Here is a 12,383-nt window from a genome sequence, read left to right as displayed (position 1 = left end):
TTGTTTATATTTACTCTATGATTCTTTTCAGGAAAGTAAATATGTATTTCTTTGTCATTGTTTGTGGAATAACCCAGTCTTTTTCTTTAGAAGTTTGTTTTTGTTGTTTTTGTTTTATTTAATTTTAGTTCTGTCTAGTGACAATCTATATAAAGTGTATCTATTAAGATCTACATGGTTTCAAAACCTTTATTTGAATGAGACTAAATGAATCCTGAATAATCTTAAGCCTTGCTTAGGAGAAAAACCATTTGTAGTAGTAAAGTTCAAGAGTATTGAACTGCTGCAAATTTGACGTCATCTGATGTCTTACATCTTCTGAGACAGACGTGTATCAACAGCCCTTGTCCTAATACATGTAGCAACCTGTATTTTTTGTCATTATCCGTTGGTCTGAATATATATATAAGTATAAATTTAATTTTTACTACACGCCTTTAGTTTGTTTTCTAGACATGTCCTGTAGTTATAATTAGCAACAAATTTTTATTTAATTTATATTTTTCATTCTCACTGCTGGAAAAAATATCTCAACCGCAATGAGAGTAGGGGAAGAATAAGGATTTATGAGAAAACCAACATTTAAAACATTAACATATTGTAGTAACATCATATAAACTGCAGTGCTAACTAGAGTTTTATTTGATGCGTGGCTTAGTATGGTGTACCATAAGAAATAAGAAAGATGTTTTGGGCATTGTAAGATGTTTGGTGATGTGATGAAACAGATCCTAAAGTTATTATAGAAACACTTTTATTAATATATATATATATTTATGAGAAAATCAATGTTTAAATCATTAACACATTGTAGTAATATCATATAAACTGCAGTTGATATAACTTAATTATAAGTATTAATGTATAAGTAAATTATTATAATAAATAAATATATTATTATTATAATTAAATAAATAAATGTGTAAGTCCTTAAACATTTGTTAAAGCAGAAATAATTTTACTTTTATTGTCTGGAGATGGCCTGGGCATCAGAACTGTCATTATTATCATACCACGTGTCCGTTTCTTCCTATAACATGGTTTACAACAATCAACAACACAACCAAAGAATTATCTTTTTCTTTTTCTTTTTCTTTTTCTTTTTCTTTTTCTTTTTCTTTTTCTTTTTCTTTTTCTTTTTCTTTTTCTTTTTCTTTTTCTTTTTCTTTTTCTTTTTCTTTTTCTTTTTCTTTTTCTTTTTCTTTTTTTCTACCCCTGACAAACAGGAAACATTTATTCACTGATTATTTTGTGATGCCGCTAGGCATATAAATACCACTTGGGTTTTATTAGGGAGAAGACAGATTTTAATATTCCAGGATTCCTGCTGAAGATAGTGTTATATTTTGTATTGCTGAAAATAAATAGTTTAGCGTAAATAGTTTACACAATCATACATACAGAACCTCTCATGCTTTTACAACTCTAGCAGAGATGGAAACTGAGTTGCTTGAATGTATGTATTCCTGCTGTTCCATATTGGAAACACACGTTATTAATGTTTTATTGGTGTCTTTCAAGCAGTATCCTTTATACAAAAAGTTCTCAAAAAGATCATTATAAAAGCTGTCAGGCCTCACGAGTTAACAATACTGAGTGGGTGTTTCCTACATGATAATGTAAAAGTGCTGCACAAACGACAGGATGTTAAATTCCAGACAGTGTGAGATAGTTGAAGAAACAAAGAACAAAGTCCCTGAAATACAACAGATGAAAATAATGTAATAAAAAAGGTACCCTCACAGCAGAACTTTGTCCTATAGGATTTAATCACTGTTACACTCTGTAAAAGAATAATCTCAGATTTGTCTGAGAATAAATGCACAAATTCTTGAACAATGAACATAGGAATATATTTTTCCCCGACTTACTTGTTTAGCCTTATCTAAACATGTTTTACATAATAAACATTCCCCATTTTACACAATAAACATGCCCCATCCCTGGAGGTGTTCAAGGTCAGGTTGGATACTTTATTGGATCTGCTTAAAATATTATAGGACGTGCAAGATATATGAGGTGGAATATGTTTGTCCTACCAAATTTCCACCAGTTTGTCACATTTTAAATTCTGGTATGTTAAATACTGAAGTTATATCTTCATATCTTGTAGATATGTTATTAAAATAAAAAATCTGATACATTTATTTATCTGATACATAGTTGTGATTTTAATTGTCATGTTACTTTAAAATTTTGTTTATAAGAAAAGTATAACACACAGGTAGGTTACTGGATCAATTTCAGACTAATCTTTTTTTGTCATCTATAGTGGGCTCTATCTGAAAATAAAAGGGAAAACATAAGATGAAAATCTGAAATGTCTTTCAAGCTTCAAATTCTTTCAGAAGCCAATTTAGCACACTGTTAGTAGGTGCTATGGAAATTCTCCCGTAAACTAAATTGTAATGACTGTATTAGTACTCTGAAATGATCAGGCCACTGACTTATTTTCAGATGTGTGTGCTGATGGCAAGTAACACATAAGTTATTTATCTTTTTATTCATTTATTTATTTATTAACATGGTCAAAGTGCATATTTATCTAATGCCTTTCTTATTTCTTCTGTACTTTTTTTTTTTTTTCATTTTGGGAGTGAAGTTGCTTAAAATTTATCTTTGTATAAAGAAGCACCAATCTATATCATTGTGAGAGGTTAAAACTATGCAGGATTGTAGAGTTACTAAATTTGCTCTAAACTTGGTTAATCATGCCTTTGATGCTACCAGATCTTATTCAGACTGAAGTGAATTGCACTGAGATCTCATGCATTGCATGACTAAGATTTCACCAATTTACTTTAAGTTAGAACTTGATCATTTGCTTGATATAAATAATCCAGTGTATTATTAAGTGTTCACATTCACCTAGTGGTCAATGGATTTTATTGGAGCTTATGGCCCAGTTCTGTTTCTGTGTCAGAATTTTCTGAGTAAACCTAAAATGAAGCTGAACAAATAAATTTCTGTTACTTTGGTTCATGTTTAGGGGGTTTGAACATCCCTGGTGTGTTGAGCTGGGATCCTGACTCCTATTACACAAGAATACTATATGTAAAAAGCCTTAAGCAAAGACAATCTCTAAAGCACCAGCACTACATTACCTACATATCCCAAAGGATACATTTACAGTTCTGTGACATGAATGGCAACTTAGTAAAGTCTAAAGCAACCAACTTCACTGCAGTGGTGGAAACAAAAAACTATTTTTTAATTAATTTTTATTTTAGACACAGAAGTTAACATTTGAATTGACCTTCTGAATTGCTTCAGACTGACGTTAAGAAGTTCTTGGTGGTTTAGTTATTACATTTTGCATCCTGTTTCAGAAGAGTAATCGCGAGTCCATTGTGTATACAACACATTGGTTACACAGCACAGTTACGTGAGAGCTGTAAAATTTGCATTCTCAACATTACTAAAAAGTAAAAACAAACATGTGGTGCTGCACTTTGACCAAAACTGTATGTCCAAATAGTAGAATAGAAAACTAGATAAAAATGCTTAGTATACTGCACTGTACAGAGTAGAATACCTTATAAAATTTTAAGTGAACTGCAAAAAGTTTGTACTTATTTTTCTAATGTTCTCCAACCAAAATTCTGACCCAAGGTTAACAGTAACAGTGTTATGGCAAGCATCACTGTAATGTGTTTTGCTATAATAAAATGTTCTCAGTTCGGTTTTAAAAGTAAAATTTATCTTGTGTTTTAGACTATCACAAGAACAATCTTATCAAAAAACAAAACCAAACAAAACAAAACAAAAAAAGACAGCACTAGTCCAAAGTTGAAACTCAAATTTATTATGTGAATGTAGTATTACAAGTATGAATGTAAAACAACTGCAACATGTAAAGGTATCTCCTTATTTAAATTTCTACAGAGGCATATCTCTAAACTGATAATTAGTTAGACATTTTAAGTCAGATACTTGTGATGAGTTCTATAATGGAGCAAATCCTAAATCTACTGGAACTGTGCTTTGTTGTATACTGGCAAACCAAGCCTACAGTCAATATTTGTGACCTTTGGCTGAGACTTCATTTCTGCAGTGCTCAGTGGAAATGAAAAGTTTGCACGACCTGAAGAAAGTCTTAAATCATGTTCCACAGGAAATCATGGCAAGCAATTGTCAAATTTCACACAGAATTGTGTGGAAGACGTTGAAAATGGAGTTCTAGATTCAGTGACGTCCAGACTCACACTCAGTTGACATAATATATCTGCTCTCAGCTGTGCAAACCCCACAAGATAACCCAGCAAAAATCTGTTACATATTAAATGCATCAAAATTCTTACTTAAGTGGCCAAAGTTGAACAGATATCCTAGATATCCTAGGGAAATTAAAGGTGTATTTTCCATTTCTTTCCATTTTGTCAGACTGACTATTGTATCTATATACAGACTTCATGTCTCTATTGTGCTTAAAGGCACAGTTTTCCTATCCCTTTCTTTCTGCTTTTTCTGCTTAGATTCGTATTTGTCTCATTCCTGCTCCATCTGAGCGGATAGGTATGTGAGAAAAGCAGATATCCTATGAAACCTATTTGATATTTTGGTTCACATGAGAAACTTACACAATTTATGCTAGACCTATCAAATAGGTCTTTGTAAATTGTATTCCTGTGTTAATGCCAGACAATACTCAGCACTATCCTGAAACTGCCAACATAATTTGTCTTTTCTTCTCTGTCTTTATCATTTTTATTTTTATTAAAAACACACAAAAAAAAAAAAACAACCAAACGAAAACAAACAAACAAAAAAACTACACATTCATGTACTCTCATTTATGCACAGTTCTCTTCTGCTCTCTGACTTTAAAGCCATGAATAGAACATAGAACTCTTAACAAGATGTATTCGTTACATAAATTTATGATACAACTGTCCTTTATGACATTAGCCAAAGAGGTATGCAAAGTAAGATTAGTTACCCATAGCAATTTAAAAAAAAAAAAAAAAAAAAAAAAAAAAAAAAAACTCCAATGAGAAACTATTAAAATCTAAAACAATCTTTAAAATACATTCCTAAATGACTATGTTTGTTTAATATGTGTACACACAAAAGAAACTGTTTTAGTTTCTGTTTCTTCTCAGCTATATTTGGGCAGTTCTAAAAGTAACAGACTACAAACAAGTTTGATTAACAGAGGCTACTTAGACTATTAAATTCCTCTATTTTTCACTAACAACTAATACATTGTCAGAAAATCTCCATCCCATAGTCACTTCTGGTTTGAAACAGCTTTTGAATATATTCCTTTGAAAACCTAATACTCAACCACAAATGAAGTTAAGTATTTGACTGCAGGAGCACAGCCCACGACCTTCAGTTAAATGTTACTTACGGTAGCACTGCACCCAGGAGGATATGTAGTAGTACTTGCACAGCCTGTGTGCTTGTACAGACCAGTTTAAAAGTATCTCCCAGAGCTCAGAACTTCCTGTGTTAGACCATGAAACATAAAAAGGAGAGCTGTGCATATCAAGCTTTATTCTTTTTAGTCAGTGAGGTACCTCATTACAATTCACAATATTGTTTTTGTTCAAAACTAAAGCAGCAATAAGCTTTCTAAAAAAACACAGTTGTTATTCCCCAAACCTTCATCCTGCAGCTAACAGTGTGGTACTAAAGTACTTTACTAAAGTAAAGTAAAGGTGTATTGGGTTTGTGTGGTAAGGTTTTGGTAAGTGATTCTGCAGGGCTGGCCTCTGTGAGAAGACTCTGGAAGCTACCTGAAATGAAAAACTGTGTTATCTTCTTTTCTTGATCTAAAGTATGTCAATCCTTTATGTTTCTCTCAAAGTGCAAACAATAATCTGAAGGCTAACTTATCTGAAAGAAGTCCTTTCTAGGCTTTCTCCTGAAGCTGGATCTTCTTCCATTTAGCATAGACTGGCTAAGCATTTGGTCATTGGTCAAGAGTGAGGATACCAGAGTTATGTCGTTCCCTTGGCATTTGGCCAGTGGTGGGATGGCATACCTTCAAGACATGCTTTGAGGACTCTCAGTATTTTACATTATTAATTAGTGTAACATATAGACCATTTCCAGCATGGGTGTGTTCCACAATTGTTTCAGCTGTTGAACAGGTGTAAATTGAGCTGTTATTGAAGTGGACCATTATTTGCTCCTTTAGCTGTGTGGGTTTCAGTGGGCTCACTGAATACTGATCCTAGTTTCTGGTTTCAAGGTTTCAATCATCAATTTTAGAAGAACAGAGCTGATTCCTGCAAACTGCTATTTATCTTTAATTCTATTGCCTGGAATGTGAGTCATGGACACTTACTATGAAGAGATAAATCTCCAAATTAAGAATAGTCATTTGTATAATTTTTACTAGATCAATCTGATACATTATGAGAGGCAGACAAGAGTACTATGTGCATTTAAATAGAATATTTTCCAGAATCTTTGAATATTTTATAAATAATCTGAAATGCAAATTTTTTATCCTCATCACATTAAAAAAAAAAAAAATAGGCAATGGGACTGAATTACAGCTGAGAGGTTCCAGAGTGTAATGTTCACTCCTTATGGAGTGAATATTACACAGTGAGTCTCTTTTTTTTCTCCTTTTCTCATTTGGCTGATAGAACATTACCATTTCTGGCATGCACACCAGATGGGCAGTAGGAAATAAATGGATAAATAAAATCTCAAAATGTCTGGAGCCTTTAAATTGATTACTATGTTAGTTAAACTTAAATACCAAATGACTAATTCACATGTGCACATTCAACTAAGCAGAATTTATTTTATTTAAAGGTCTGACATATAATCAAGTTTTGTTTGTCATACCCTTTCATGCCCAGCTATTTTACATACAACCTAGCTTTAAATAACACATACAGCTGTTAAAAACAAGTCTGTGGTAATAACAGAGTTACCTTGTATTCCTTTTCAATTCAGAAATAGTTCACACTACCTGAATGATTAGTAAGTTTGCTGGAATATTAAATATCACATGGAAAATATCTGTTCTGATAACATTCATAGTAAGATTAATTCCAGATCATTTCCTGCTGTGTAGTATAGTGCAACAGAGGCAGGTTTATCTTGTGAATGTGCATGTAAAAGGATGAAACAAACCCCTGGACCCAAAGAAAAAAAAAAAAGAGTACCTCTTTTTTTCATTTTTTAAGACCTTCTGGGCTTAGATCTGTATTTTCTATCACATGGGTAAAAACATCCTCTTCTACACTGAGAGAAAAGTTATTTTGCATCAACTAGCAAGCCTGACCAGCTGCAATGCTGCAACAAGCACCTTGGTTCATGGTTGATTTGCTGTTGCAAGGAGCAGGGATACAGGGCCTCAACCTTGCTCTGGACTCTCATTAAGCAACACAATGATGCATTGTCCTGTGGTATAACCCATTGTAATCCATGACCAACAGAAACATTTTTTCATCTACAACAGTATCAGAAGAGACAACATTGAGAAGTTTTTTGTATTTGAGTGTCGTCACTGGAGCCTACCTCCTTGCAGCACCCATGTTGGCAGTAGTCATATACCTATCAGAAGACCCTGTGCAAACCTGTTTCTGCATCATTCAGTGCAACTGCTGCAGAGTGCTATGCACTCAGATTACTCTGAGGTTTACAGGCACTTCAGGGTCTCAGACCTTCCAGGGCTATCCACCTGTTAACATCATTATTTCTCTTTCCTGGAGATAAGGTGATATATAAGCAATCAGAAGATAAATTCTGTTCTGAGAGATATCATAGCAGCATGGCTGTTTGAAGACATGCCAGCCTCCAAAATAATTTTCTTATTAGTCTTTTTTTTCATGCAGGAAAAAAAGTGCTCACTTGACATGAGCACTGTAAACAGTTCCCAAAGTGGTTATATTAAAAACTATTCTTACACTTGTTTTAAGGAATCTTTTCATTCATAAACAACATATATAAGTCAAACATTAAAACATTCTTTTCTATGTGGCCGATTTCTTCTGGGATTTGTTTCTTTTTCCCTATACAGTCAAAATAGAAAATAACTTTTTTTTCTAAACCTTAAGTTGTCACCATTATTTTTCTTTTCTTTCCAAATACATTTTTTTCTCATTTATTCAAGCACTAAAAATAGTTACTTTACACCTTTTACTCTCCTGTGTTTGCAACAGAGAGAAAATTTATAGTTTAATCTGTATGGCCATACAGATGTCCGTATAATTTTGCTCTCTTGAACACATTTCCCACTTATTTAAAATAAAAAGCAGGACCAAAACCATGAGCCTGAAAGGCCACAAGGATACATTTACCTTGCTGGTTAGTCTACAATTTTTTATTATTTTTTTTTTTCAAAATGACTAATATTCAACTATGAATACCTGAGATCGGTTGTACATTAATCTCAGGAAGTATAAATCCTTCCTTTTTGACAACACAAGAGGAAACAAACAAACAAAAAAAAAAAAAAGTGTGAATACTGAAGCTCTAAATTTCAAGGTTTATTTTAGCTGAAGCAAGTTGACCATGATTCATCTGTCTTGACAAAATACTGGGAGAGAGAGAGGAAGAAGCATCTCATAGCAGGAAGGTTTAAAAGTTTAATAGCAGGCTAACATCATTCTGTTTTTGAAGTTCTTCTGCCTAACACAAATTTGCATTACAGACATTCTTGCCTCTTTTCCACAAGAATGCTCTTACCTCACTTTGCCTCTTTTTTTATTCCTCTATCCTCCTCCACTCCATCCCTCCTCACCCATCCCTAACCCCTAATTTGTTATGAATTCTTGCTTCTTCTTGCTTCTATTTGTCGAATTTTCTCAGCTGCTTTTTTTTTTCCTCCTGACCTGTTTGTAGCCATCATTACTAATAACACATTCCTTCTAGACTGTGCATAGATGCAAGTTTTTAATTGTAGTTCTGGCTTTCCTAGTCTTTGACAGCTAGTCTCTATAAAATTACAAAAGGTTTGGAAGCTCCACAATTGGCAAGAGCTGGTGTGTGTGCTTTGGTTTGCTATGAGTTCCCGCCCTTCTATAACAGGCAGAGAAGGTGCCAGAGACAATTTTCATTGCCCATTCACAGAATCACAGAATTTTCTAGGTTGGAAGAGACCTCAAGATCATCGAGTCCAACCTCTGACCTAACACTAACAGTCCCCACTAAACCATATCCCTAAGCTCTACATCTAAACGTCTTTTGAAGACTTCCAGGGATGGTGACTCCACCACCTCCCTGGGCAGCCCGTTCCAATGCCTCACAACCCTTTCAGTAAAGAAATTCTTCCTAACATCTAACCTAAAACTCCCCTGGCGTAACTTTAGCCCATTCCCCCTCGTCCTGTCACCAGGCACATGGGAGAACAGGCCAATCCCCACCTCGCTACAGCCTCCTTTAATGTACTTATACAGAGCAATAAGGTCACCCCTGAGCCTCCTCTTCTCTAGGCTGAACAAGCCCAGCTCCTTCAGCCGCTCCTCATAGGACTTGCTCTCCAGGCCCCTCACCAGCTTCGTCTCCCTTAAATTCCTGACATATTTAAACAGATCAGCAGGAAGATGTAAAGACTGCCCATCTCTGAGTTATAGGTCTGTAGCTTTGGAAAATGTCCTGCTTAATTTCAGTTAATATAATACTGAAACCTCAGAAAAGCCTAGTGTCAGGAAAAAATAGAGGTGGGAGGAAGAGGAGAAAAGAGAGATGGATTGCTCTATGCCAACTTTTTCCTCTCTTCATCTGTATGAGGAAAAAATGCCTCTAATGTGACTCTAAGCATCATTAGCTCTGAGAACACCTGCACACAGAGACCTCAACTCCAGGTGAAGAAGAGCGTAAGGACCCTGTCCGTCACAGGAAGGCATCACAGCACTTCCTGTTCCTGCCCACAGTCAACCTGGTGAGTTTATTGAGCTTGGCATTGATAAAAGGAGTGTTTGCCCCTTTCAAGAGTACCTTTTGGTGCTTCATCAGACCAGCTAGATGGGACAGGATAGTCAAGATTATTATGTTAAGAAACAAGCCTGAAATATTTTCCTTTTTATTTTAACCCTTGTTGCTAAATTCACACCATTTAACTCTGAGATTAAGTAAATAAGTTGCTTAGCTAAATGATTTTGCCATTTTTTTTTGTTTTCTTTACTGGAGTGATTTCTTTTACTTTCTTTTTGGTATCACATCACAAAGTATATTTTAAGCAAGTAACAACATATGGATTACTATCAGTGAACATGTAGATCCACTCTGCGTTGGAGCCTTATTGTTAAATAGACTTCTTCATACTCCAAACAGTAATATTGAATTAAGTTGTAAAATAATAAATATATTTTTCTAGGGAAAAGTGGGAGATTTTCAGATTTTATGGAAATAAATTTTCCATAAAATTTCCCCTTGGGTATGAGGCTAGTATCTTCTGAAGTTCTCAGAAACACTTGTGCAGATTAGGTCTATTAAGTTTACTTGAAATTCTGTACCAAAGTAGAGACCAAATTTTATTTTAAAAGAAAAATAATTCACATTTTGACTCAGATGATAGGGAACAGGGAAAAAAATAATTAATTTTATAAGAACTTAAGTCAAGACGAACACCTGTAGCACATACTTCATTTCAGTGAGATTTCTTCATTGTTAATCGCATGCATAAAAATGATACTGCAAGTTTTGCTTGCAGTGAGCAGTACCTTTCTATTATGAGTAATCCTATTTAAATAAGGTTTTTGTAGAACTTCTTGGACAGACTGACAATCAGAAGTTTTAATTGTTTATTTGCTTGTTTTGCTTGTATTTGTCTTTGATGTGGTCAGCAAATTAACAGAAGCATATTAATGAATAAACTATAGAAATACAGTGTTTAAATTACCAAAAATATTTAAATAAATGAATAAAAGAAGAGAAAACAAGATCAGTAGCCACCGTACTAATGGACAGAACTAGTATATGCATAGATAAGTTTAGTTTATTTCAGAAGAGACAGCATTACTTTTCAAGACAAAGAGCCAACCTTACAAATGACTTAGAGTTTTTCAAAAGCGCGAACAAATGTATTTATAAGGTTGTCCTGTTTTAACATTCTGACTGTATTTTCTATGGGCTTCTAAGGAATTATCTCTCAAATTTTCTTGACAAAGTATATTATGAATACAAAAATTTTCAAATCTACTGAGGTTTACTACGTAGACAAATAGTCAGGAAATGCCCTGAGATGGGCATTTAATAGGGCAAAATTATTAGGGTAAACCAGATGCATTTGCCATTTTTACCCTTTCTTTTCTAATCAGAGACAGAATATGATTCTTTATGGACCCGTAGCATGAATCAATATGGACATTCACATATTTCTATGCTTTTATATAAGGATTTTTGATATCAGCATCACCTTTGTCTGTGTTGCTCCTTTGTGCCCACAACAAGAAGAGACACTAGTGTGTTGTTGACAATGAAGAGATACCAGTAAATTAATAAATAAATAAATTTCAATTTAGAACAGACTAACTGTGGTAATACTCTTGTAGATTGTATTTATAAGAGCAAAGAGCAAGTAGGCATTCTGGTTTGCATATAACTTCAATACATACACATATTCAGGTATAAGATTCAAGGATTTGAAGATTAATTCATTTTTTTTGTTTGTTTGTTTGTTTGATGTCATTGTATTTCTGCTCCTTACTGAAAAGTGATAGTAAGAGAAAGACAGGGATCCTAAGATCTCATATAGTTCTCATATAGCCCAGTTAAATGTTGTTTTTTTTTCTTTCCACCTTGCACAAAATCAAGATACAGAAGAGATGTTAAGCAAATCTCCCCAGATTTGAGAGAATTTACAATTTTCCTGGAAGAAGTACAATATTTGTTTTTAGTTTTATATTTTTATATATATAAATAAAATTTATATTTATATTTTTTATATTAAACACTGTTTCTACCTTTATATTTCTTCATATTAAAATGTCGCCCACATATCCATGCATGGATACAAAAAAAATGTGGGTATTTTACTTTTTGTTTCTTTCAGTATTGCATGTTTAGCCTCTGTACTATATGCTATCACTATGTTTTGTAATTAGAAATTACAAGAATATAAGACTGATGGTATATTGTTATATATTGTTGAAAATAAGATTGATGGTATATTTTTATATGTAATGAAATATAAAATTGGTTTTTAAACTAAATAAAAGAGAAATGGTAAAACATAAAAAAGGTTATTAACTGTATTTGCGTTTCAGAGTATGAGAAAAGCATACCCTTTGTGATGACTTTTCTCTCATTCCAATGGCTGTCTGGTGGCAATTTCAGTAATAAAAATACCCTCCAATTTTTCAGGTACAAGCAGTGATAATAATAATAAGAAGAAGATTGTTAAATTAAATTATTAAGATTTTCTCAAACTAATTCCTTTTATTGATGCATTTACTTGAATGAAAATAATTGTT

Source organism: Anas acuta, chromosome Z, assembly GCF_963932015.1.
Source record: "Anas acuta chromosome Z, bAnaAcu1.1, whole genome shotgun sequence".
Classification (NCBI taxonomy): domain Eukaryota; kingdom Metazoa; phylum Chordata; class Aves; order Anseriformes; family Anatidae; genus Anas; species Anas acuta.
Note: the sequence above shows the minus strand (reverse complement) of the source record.